The sequence below is a fragment of the Choloepus didactylus genome, chromosome 20 (assembly GCF_015220235.1).
Source record: "Choloepus didactylus isolate mChoDid1 chromosome 20, mChoDid1.pri, whole genome shotgun sequence".
Lineage (NCBI taxonomy): Eukaryota > Metazoa > Chordata > Mammalia > Pilosa > Megalonychidae > Choloepus > Choloepus didactylus.
In genome coordinates, this window is record NC_051326.1 from 12,481,014 (window position 1) to 12,491,702 (window position 10,689).

At 40.5% G+C, this 10,689-nt stretch overlaps 1 protein-coding gene across 3 annotated transcripts in view; it reads right to left on the reverse strand.

Annotated features, from left to right (window-relative positions):
* The window catches only part of ITSN2 (intersectin 2), a 202,150-nt gene extending 193,250 nt beyond the window's left edge, over window positions 1-8,900 (reverse strand). Inside the window, exon 1 of one of the 3 annotated variants that reach the window (XM_037813289.1) lies at window positions 8,652-8,900. The gene's annotated coding sequence lies outside the window, so the exon portion shown is untranslated. The remainder of the gene's footprint in view (window positions 1-8,651) is intronic. The other 2 variants (XM_037813290.1, XM_037813291.1) reach the window with 2 other exon arrangements.
* Between the last annotated feature and the right edge of the window lie 1,789 nt (window positions 8,901-10,689).

The following is a 10,689-nucleotide window of genomic DNA, read 5'->3' on the forward strand; positions in this document are numbered from 1 at the left end:
CAGTCCTAGTTAATCTAACCAAAAAAACAGGCCTATTATTGTTACATTTATTAAGAATTTATTATGAGGTGGTCACACTGTACACACATTCTCACTTAATCCTCATTACAGCCCTATGGATAAGTATTATGAAATCTCCACTTTAAAGAAGAGAAAACTGAGACTTAGTGAGATTGTTATACTCACAAAGCTAACAGAAGACTGAGTTGAAACTAAAATCCGTCAGAGAACAAAATTCATGTTCCTAACCACAATGCTGTATTGTAAAACATGTACAACAATATACATGTAAAAACAAACAAGTTTTTTGTTTGGTGGGTAGTGGTGGGTAGAGAGGGTAGATGACACCAAAATCTGGTTGTCATTGGTTGGTGGACTCAGAATGACTTTTTCTTCTACTTTCATTTTCTATTTTATAAAGTTTCTTCAATCAGCAGGTATTATTTTCATAATGAAAAAATTCAAAAGTTACATAATGAAAAATAAAGTTAAAATTAAAGGGGAAAAGGATTTGGAAAAAATTTACATTAAATGACAAATAATACATCAGTAACAGATGAATGCTCACTCATTCTTCTCCAAGACCAGTATACCTCAAGATTAAACTAGTAAATTAAGTGAAGAATGTCTCTTATCAAAGCTAGAAAAGCAGAAGTCAGATTCCTAATTAAAGCTAGAAAGAAAAGAAATAGAATTGTGACCTGCGGTACTTTGAAGACGTTATGTACTCCAGAAAAGGCCATGTTCTTTTAATCCATTTCTGTGGGTGCAGACCTACTGTGGGTGGGTCCTTTTGATTAGGTTATTTCACTTGAAATGTGACCCACCTCATTCAGGGTGGGTCTTGATCTTCCTGCTAGAGTCCTTTATAAGAGGATAAAACACATACAGAAGCTAAGAGATGAAACTGAGAGACACTCACAGAGAGAAGCCCAGGAGAAGCTAAGAGAGGACCCACAGAAGCTCAGAGACAAAGCCACTAGAGCCGGAAGCTGAAAGCAACGAAACCTGGGAGCAAAGGACGAGGAGATGCTGCCCATGTGCCTTCCCATGTGACAGAGGTATCCCAGATGCCAGCAGCCTGTCTTCAGAGTCCAAGTACCATCCTGTTGATGCCTTGAGTTGGACATTTCCATGGCCTAAGAACTGTAAATTGTAAGTTAATAAATCCCCATTGTTAAAAGCCAGCCCATTTCTGGTATATTGCATTCCGGCAGCTTTACCAAAGCAAAACACAACCTGATCAGCAGCGTTAGCACATCTAAAGAACACACTACCAGCCAGCGAATGTTCCAGATAGAACCTACAGTCTCCAAAGGCAAAAATTTCAAGGACTGTTCTCTCCCCTGAGGATCCTTAGACTTCAGGCAAAGGTTTCCAGTGGGCCTGTCCACCAGTTCACCAAACTTCCCTAGGCATTTCTGAATCTCACCAAGATTATATCAGGATCCTCTAACTTCCCCATTAGAACAGAAAAATGGGGAAGTCAGAATACAAATTTAACTCTGTTTTTTTTAAGACAAGAGACATAGGATCTAGAATGAAGATTCAAATATTCCAAACACTGGAAAAGGTATACTGGGGTGAAGGTAAATTTATTTCATCATGCTTTCCCAGAAACAATGTTTATAATCCTCAAAATCCTTCTAAATAACCTGCTGTTCCCAGAATGGGAAACTTTCAAGTCTGTCTTTACTCACCCTGGATCTCTCCCTCCCTTCCTCGAACTTTACTAGAGGCCTTCATAGCCCAATTCCAATGTTACTTCTTTAGTGTAAATTTCTCTATTTTATACTTATAAGGTTGATTCCCTTCTCCACACCACCACCTTCACCATAAGTGCCTTTAACTCAAATCAACAAATATTTACTGAGTCATCAGACGTGTAAGACGTGGATGAAACCAGGGAATACAAGAAGAGACCAAAAATTAGAATTCCACATAGGTGCTACAGGTATTAAGATAGGTCAGAAGATCAGGCAACCAACTTTGCCTTAAGAAAACAAAAAGTTATTAGATGAGCAATCCCAGAGGAAATGACTACTAAACTGAGTAAGGAAGGACTAAACAATAGGTATCAACAAGTAGGCTAAGAAGAGAAAAGAGGTTCTTAGGAAATGGGAAAAGAAATGGACAAAGGCACAGAGAAAGGGCAGTCTGAGAATTAAAGACAATATTAGAGGACTTTATGATCTATAGAATATCACACATATGTAAATAAAGCACTCAGAATAGTGCTATACATGGGAGGTGCTATACCAATGTTAATGATTAACATTATCATCAAAAAATTCCATAAACAAAACTAAAAAAGAAACTTAGGAAAAAAATTGCATCTTTATGGCAAATAGTTACTAATTTTAAAATACAAAGAATATTTAGAAATAAGTAATAGATGACAGTGCCAATAAATATAGTGAGAAAAGGGCAGAGATGAAAATTTCCCAAAGAAGAAAAATGAAAAAAGTATAACCTTATAAATAATCAGAGAAAGAAAAATTAAAACAAGATATTCTTCATCAAATTAGTAAACTTAAAAAAAAAAAAAAAAAAAGCCAGTATTGCTAAGGACATGGGGAAATAGAACTGTTTTCTTTTGGGAGGGGTGTATTTTAGTACTGAAGAATCTTTCTCGAAGACAACAACTTGGCAGTAAGTTTACATGGTTCCTTAGAAAGAATTTCTATCTTGTGAATAATTCCACTTCTAGAATCTATTCTAAGGAAATAATCATAGACATGAACATAGATATGATTACAAGGATGTTAACAGTACCACAGTTTAGAAAAACAAAAAAAAAATTTTAAATACCTTAATGTTGGAGAAGCAATTTTAGATAATGATTACGAGCAGGATCTAGTCAGACTAAGTGCATATTCTATGTTGAACACTTAGGTTTTACTACTACCAGCTGGGGGACCTTGGGCAAGTTACTAAATCCGTCCTTGCTCAGTATTCTCAACTGTAAAATGAATAACACTACAACAGCTCTTACAGAGAGCCTGAAGAGTAAATGAGTTAAAATATACAAAGTGCCTCAAAAAGTAATTAATATACAGTAAATGTTCAATAAATGCTAGACATTATTAACATTCAGTAGAAGGGGCAATATTATTGTCAACAAAAATTATATCATAGATGAGTATATTATAAGATAGCACTGTATTTTTGTAAGTTAAAAAGCAGGTTACAATAGCAGAATACATAATATAATTTCATTTTTTGCAAAGAAAAAGTTCAGATAGGAGATCTAACAAAACATTAGCAGCAGTTATCTCTGGATAATATGATTACCACTGACTACTGTTTTCATCTTTAAATTTCTCTGTAGCTTTCCAGTTTTCTAAAATGAATACATATTTCTCATAACAATAAAAATGGTATACATAAAGTCAATAGAATTTTTGAAGAAATACAATACACATTTGAAGGAAGAAGAAAATTCAAAGAAAAATCAAGTTAAGGAGTTTTTTTTAACACCATTTGAAAGATCCTTGCTCTAGGCTCTTTATTTTGTCCCTAAGGATTTATTTACTTTTTGTTTGTTTTGGCTTTGGTGACTAGAAAATAGAAATATTCAGAGGACTGCTAGGTGCTAACGAAATAATACAAAAATGATAAACATTTACGTTAAAGTGGCCTGAAATAATATTAAGTTTCTTACTTTACATGAAGCCTATCATTTACTCATTAAATATACACAGTAATCCTCCCAATCTTGAATTCCTTAGTAATAATTCTAAATAATGCAAATATACTTCTCTCAATTACCCTCTCCCCACTCCCACACGCACATTCCCTAACCCCATTCTCTGTTACTTTTCTTCATAGCATATCAAATTCTAACTTCTAGACATTTTATTTCTGTCTTCCCTCTTCTTGAATATAAGCATCATTTGCAGGGCTTTTATGTATTTATGCTCATTGCCTCAGACTAGTTCCTAGAATAAAAGCACTCAGTATTTGTTTAGTGACAGAATGAACGAATGAATTCCATATCATGAATTATAAGTTCTGTTAGGTATAATTTTTAAAAAAGGAAAAATAAAGATTGGGATAAAGAAAAGAAAATTAAATGCCAGGAAAAAAAAAAAAAAGGCTTATTTTCCCCAATGAAGCCCATAGAAAAAATAAGATGAGGAAAAGTAAACATTATTCCACTGAGGAGAGCAAGATCAAAGATAGATTCAAGAGGGCCTTGTAGCATGTGCTTTTCCAAGATGTGTGACCACCATCATGATACAAAGACTATAAACCCAGGTAAAAGGCTCTTTCCATCCCAATCACCCAAATTTCCCAGCTCTCTGGGACTAAGTGGAATCCTGGATATAGGAACCAGGATGCTGGAAGAAGGAGGCAAAAACTCCAAGTCAGAATGACTGGAATGACCTGATACCAAAAGGGTTGAGGTGAGGACAAGGAAAGCCTTCCAACATAGATGGTCTCTGAAATAAGGTAAAGTAAATTTATAAGCACTAAAACTTTAGCAGAGGAGAAGAAGGTAAATGGAAATTAAGACTCAAATCTTAACTTGGCTTTTCTTTTCCTGCCACTTGGGTTCTCAGGACTTAACAAGGTTAGAGAAAGACTGCTACCCACACATTCCCAGTCAGCATCATCTCAGTAAATTTCATTAATTTTTGAGGTTCTCACTTGTTTTCACTAAAAAGTATTTCATGTTCACTAAAAAGTAATATCAACAAATGTACATAAGTGGTGAAATTTATTAACTAGACCTACTGAATTCTTCTTCTTTTTGAGTAGTCTTTCTGAAAAGTGCCATAAAGGCTAGTTAGGTGGGGGACTTGGGAAGGAAGGGTGGAAGGGCAGTAAGTGGAGTGCCAAAATCCTTAGGCCAATATTTAGGCCAATATGCTTAAACAAAAAAGAGATGATAAAGCAATGGTTATAAACAGCCAGTGCAAACCTTGTACTGCCCTTACCTGTCTGGACCTCTGCAGTTTGACTCAGCTGACCATTCTCTCCCGTATCTATCTCTCACTAGTCAAGTACTCCTCACCCTGAAAAGTAGAAATTATTTACGCACCTGGATTCAAAGACTTTGAAGTGTTAATCCAAAGCAGTAGTTTCTTTTGCAGATACAGAATGTTTTCTTCCTTTGGATTATTTTTTTTCCCCCCAAATTAAGAAATTATGGAGACTGAAAAATACTCTGTACTGGGAGTGAGACTTGTGGATCAGTTTTTCCACTATTTTCCAGACATTTTATATAGACTATTTTGATGGTAAGATTTTTTAATTAAAGGCAAAAAAGGGAAATTCTTTTCCAGACACTGGGTAAAAACAAAGACAAAAGCAAAAGGACTAAACTAGCTTAGTTTCAAGTTTCTAATTGAATCAGGTTTGACTAATAATAGGTAACACCTACTGAGCACTTACACTAAACCTCAGTCACTGTTCTAATCGCTTTTTATTACATTCACCAACACTATGAGATAGGTATTATTATCAGCCATTTTACAGATGAGGAAACAAGCTCAGAGAATTAAAGTAACTTGCTCAAGGCCATAAGCTTTGTAGTATTAGAGCTGGGAACAGGAGCTCTAAGTTGAGAGCCTGCACTTTTATGTACTTTAGTTATGATGAAAATACAGGAAATTTTTATTAAAACTACATACACTTTTTCTAAAATGACTATGCATTAGTGAACAAACTATCTAGAAAACATAAGACAGCTACCTTCATAAAATTAAATCTCTACCAGCTGGTAATAGGGCCTTAAATGTCTCTCATAACCACTGCTGACAGACTGGCAACTTTGCAATGGCTCCACAAGTGCATAACTAAATCACTCAGCATCCTGATATGGCTGTCAAATTACTTTTGAAATGAATCTCTCCAAATCAGATAGTATATCCTACAAATGAAAAAATGCTGCCCTCTTAAGACTTGTGAAAATATATGATTTCTTGATCTGTTCACTGTCTAATTTCTGCTCAGTTTCCTCCCCTCTTTCCCCACATCCTCTCTGCTTTCATATTCTTTAAGACCAGTCCAGTTTCTCCTTCTCAAGGAGATGAATAAACACAATTTACCCAATGGGGTTCTAACCTTAGTTTCTATGTTCTGTAGTCTCAGATAGTACAAAGTCAAAAGTGAACATAAGTAAAAAAATACAGCATTTCTGTTGCATTTACAGAATTCATTCTAAACATTCTTATTTTTCCATGTCACACTTGGAATCCTGCCTTTAATAATCAGGATATGAAAAAAAAAGACTGCCTTTTTTTTAGCCTTTCTTCAAAATTAGTTTTACCACAATCAAAATTTTTCTATAAATAAGGTATTGAAAAGACCAAGATACAAAAAAAAACCAATCAAAATTACTGTTAGATGGTAATAAATGTATTACATTTTTAGTAATGCAAATAGCTCATTCTGAATCATTTCTGGAGCTTATTAATATAAATGTTTTGCTACTAAATATAGTATATAAAAATGGTAGGTTCTGATCAATTAATATGTACTTTCATTCACTCAACAAATATTTATTGAATGCCAATATAACTTTTTAAAATTCTGAACCAAGATGAATACACCCAATAAAAGAGTGCAGACCCTGAAGTTAGGAGGAGCTGAGTTTGAAACCTGGCTCCTGTACTTAACTAGGTGAGAGAGAGTCATCAATTAACCTCCTGGCACCTCATTTCCCTTATCTATTCGATGGTGAAGACAGTAACAACTCATGAGGTTTCTGTGAGTATTAATTAATTATGCACTTTGCACAGGGCCTACCATGTAGTAAGTGCTCAGTAAATGACAAGCATGGTAAACCTATTTTAATACGTAAAGAGTTAGCCAATAAATGTTCTTTCTGTCTTGCCAGAAAGACGGAAATTTGTGAAGTTCAATACACTAAAATTAAAAATCCTTGAGGTTATGTAAGAAATTTGTCACTTTTTTTTAGAAAGAGAAATACTAAGTATGTAGGGTGACATTACTAAAACATAAATAAAAGTAGAAAAGAAAGAAAAAATAGCTTGGATAAAGAAAGGCTTGCAAACTGCTGAAACTGGGTGATGGATATATACAGTTTCCTTATACTATCCTATTTTTATGAAAATATGAAATTTTTTAAACTATAAATCCAATCCTTAGAACGTGCCAAATATATTTCCTTATATTCAAAAGACATGAAGATTTTAACCTTGAGATGTGTGGAACCAACAATGGTACCTTCCTGCTCAATTATTCAGAATGGGTCGTTTTCTCAGACCATTCTAACCTTCACTATAAAGGTGAGAAAAGGGAATAACTACAGTCCTTCAAAGGGGAAAAAAGCAAGCTTTTCTGCGGCTTACTAATATTACATTAAAACAACAGCAATGCACATCTTTTTTCCCAAGTCCTTCAAAAACATGAAATACTGTTTGTTTCTAAATCAAGCTTTTAAAAACGAGTTATTTACTTTTAAAATTATAAGGCAATAGTAAGAACAGCCAAAGATACCTAAAGATGAGCCCATCAGGGTTGCTACTATCTTTAAAACTTGAGAGACATCATTATTAATTTGGGCAAAAGTTTCATGTTAAGTCTGTAGGTTGCTTTTAGATTTTAACACTGATTAACAATATTGCAAACCAGGACCGGGAGGGAGGCAATTACTTTTCTTGAAAGGCTTAAGAAGCTTAACCTATACAGTCTATGTCACCTAAATTAAGCTGACTAAATCAACACCAGATATCAAGTTCCACCATGCCCGTTTCTGGGTAAGCAAGTAAATAGTAAAAACAAACTAGAAGCATTTACTAAAGCAATAATTTTTGTGCTGAGCACAACTCCTGTCATAAAGCAGCTGGCTCTATCAAACAGATTCTTAATCTGTAATTAATACAAGTTTCAAGCGAAGCATATTTGCCTTCGGCAATCGTCCAACGATAAAGCACATAATTGATAAATTCAAATACTGCACCCTTCTACAGAATGTAATGCCACCTGCGGTTTCAGTCTCGGTTTACCCATTCACCACGCATTGCAGGCGTCTTTTTTTTTTTTTTTCCCCTTTTTCAATAACCGATAAACTTTACTCTGACCTAAGAGATTACATCTCTGCGCGCTTTCTGTATACCCTGGAAGTCAAAAACGCTGAAGTCAAATTTAACATTTCCCAACTTTGGTTTAATGCGAGCAGAGGACGCCGACCACCCACCCGCTGTCTTCGCGTGACTCCGACCACTTTGACGCACCGGGATGCGGCTCACCTGACATTCCGCACCAACCATCACCAAGGAAAACCAACTCCGCGATAATAAAACGGGCCTGGCTCTCGTTGCCCCGCACCCCGAAAGCAAGGGGGCCACGCCGCCCCGGGCCCTCGGCGGCGTCCACCACCTGCCGAACGAGGTCGCGGCCGAAGCTCCGCCGCGGGGGAAGGAGAGGCCCGGCCCCGGCCACCACGGCGCCCGCCCTGGCCCCGCCGCGAGGACAGGAACCGGGGCCGGAGGTTTCCGCCCGGCGCGCCCAAGCCCGCCAGGGGCCTAGCTCAGGGGCCGCCCGGGCACCCCGGGACCCGCCCGCGTCGTCAGGCGCGCACAGCCGCCCCCCAACCCAGTCCTGGGAGCCTCCCGGGCCACGGGCGCTACGGCGCCCGCACCTGCCCCGCGCCCGCCCCGGCGAGCGGCTTCACCCACCTGGCGCCCTCGCAGCGCCTCTCGCACGTCACAGCGCGACCCCGCGCTCCTCAGCACCAACAGAGCCGGCGCGGGGAGATGCCGGGAGACCCTCTCGGCCGCCGCCGCCGCCGCCGCTCTCTAGCCAGGACGCCGAGAGCGAACCTGTTGCGCAGCCTGTCACCGCCACTCGTGCTCCGCCGGCGCCGCCTCAGCCCCACAACAACATGGCGGCCGCGGCCTCCGCAGGAAGCCGGGGGGCGGGGAGGTAGGCGACGGGCCGGGCGGCTGACGGCCCGCCCGCCCGCCTCCGGGCACGGACTGCCCCCTTGTTGGGAGCCCGAAATTGGCCCGGGCCGGGCGCCTCACCCCCAAAGTCCCGGGGCACCGGCCCGCGCGGGCCTGGCCCCGCAAGGCTCTGCTCTCCTCTCAGGGAGGCCGCGAAGCCCCGGAGCTGGCAGCCCTTCCCAGAGCTGAGACGACCCACCTGACTCCTCCTCCCCAAGGTGACTTGCTGAGTTTGGGTGGTGCGCTTCCTGCCACAGCAGACCCCAGGGTTTTGGAAAGGCACAGGCGGTGTCTGCCACAGCCCTATTGCGCCCCAGATAGGGCTCCCACTGGGGCCTTCTCACTCACTGAAGGCTCTTCAGTGATCTGGGGGCACGAATTCCCTAGGAGGAAGCTGGGAAGGTGATTCCCACCCTTCTTCACGGATCTGTTGATGGCCTCTGTGACCCTTCTCAGGGACTCCAGATACCCAGGGGCTATCCATTCAGCATTGCTCACCCTCCTCCATAACACACACAAGGCCGAGGAGGGGCGCCCCTGCCCCCTGTCACACGGGAGAGCAATTCCCCCCATTACCCTCACAGAGCAGTAAGTAGAATATTATCTCTTCCCAGTCTCCCCTATCTGCAGGCCTGCAGAAACTGAATATTCTTTCCCACCCCATAACTGATGAACAGGTGAAGCTCAATCTCAGAATCTTTTCTCGCCCCTTCCAACCCCTGGTTTTGTCAAAAAAGACCAGGCTTCAACTCAGTCACCGCCCTATACTAAGGAGCTTGCCCTCAACACAGCACTCCTTCAAGGAAAAGGCTTCTGTTGGTTAAGGAGTAAGAGGAGGAGTCAGTGGTTTCTATGGGCATAACAAAATGGGGACCTAAGATGGAAGATTTTTGTTTGCTTTTAGAGGCAGGATGGGGGCTGGTACAGTGCACAAAACTTGTATCTCCGTGATAATTTCTGTACAAGAGAAATCTGTGCAACTGAAACTGATCCCATGACTTCCTTTCATTCCTTACCTTTTGGGACAGGTGAATGTAGCAAGGTGGCTTGACAGGGATGACTCCAAAGCCCAGGCTTGTCTGAACTGCCCAGCCAACTCATGTGAGAAACTTCACAAACATCGAGAATGATAAACATTCCCGCTTTCAAACTCAGCCTTTTCCTAACTCTTCGATCAGGGCCTTCACCAAGAGTTGAAAGGTAGGTCCTAAGCTTCAGTGCCACTAAGGGGCCTAACTCCTTTGTAGTAGTTTAGGAAGTCCCTTACTTGCTGGGGACCAGGCAACCTGTCTGTAAACAACCCACCCAGGCTAAGGATAGCACTCTTGAGCACATGGTCTCACTCCCATGGTAGATATCACCAATTGATTGTGGTACCCTCTTTCAGAGCCCATCCTCAAGTCTCAGTCTCAGAATTCTTCTCAGCGTGGTGCTCCAGTGTTCCAGAGAGATACCATGAAGTTATTAGAATTGGCCTGTTAGGATGCAACATATGTTTCATTCCTGATCAGCTGATAGCTGGTTCCCTTTCCCTTTTATCATTTGATCAATGTCGTTTCTGTTTCACCCTGAATTCCCTTTCTCTCTTAAGGAGGTGCTACCAAATCCTCAGCAGGACAGAAGTGAAGTTTCTGGAAAGGGACATTTACAACGAAGAGAAAACATATCCTCCCTAAAATAAGCTCGAAGGCTAACAACCTCTGATGGAAATCAGGGTCCTGTATCCAACTGGGAGCCTACAGTACCCCAAGAACTAAAACAACCAAATGCC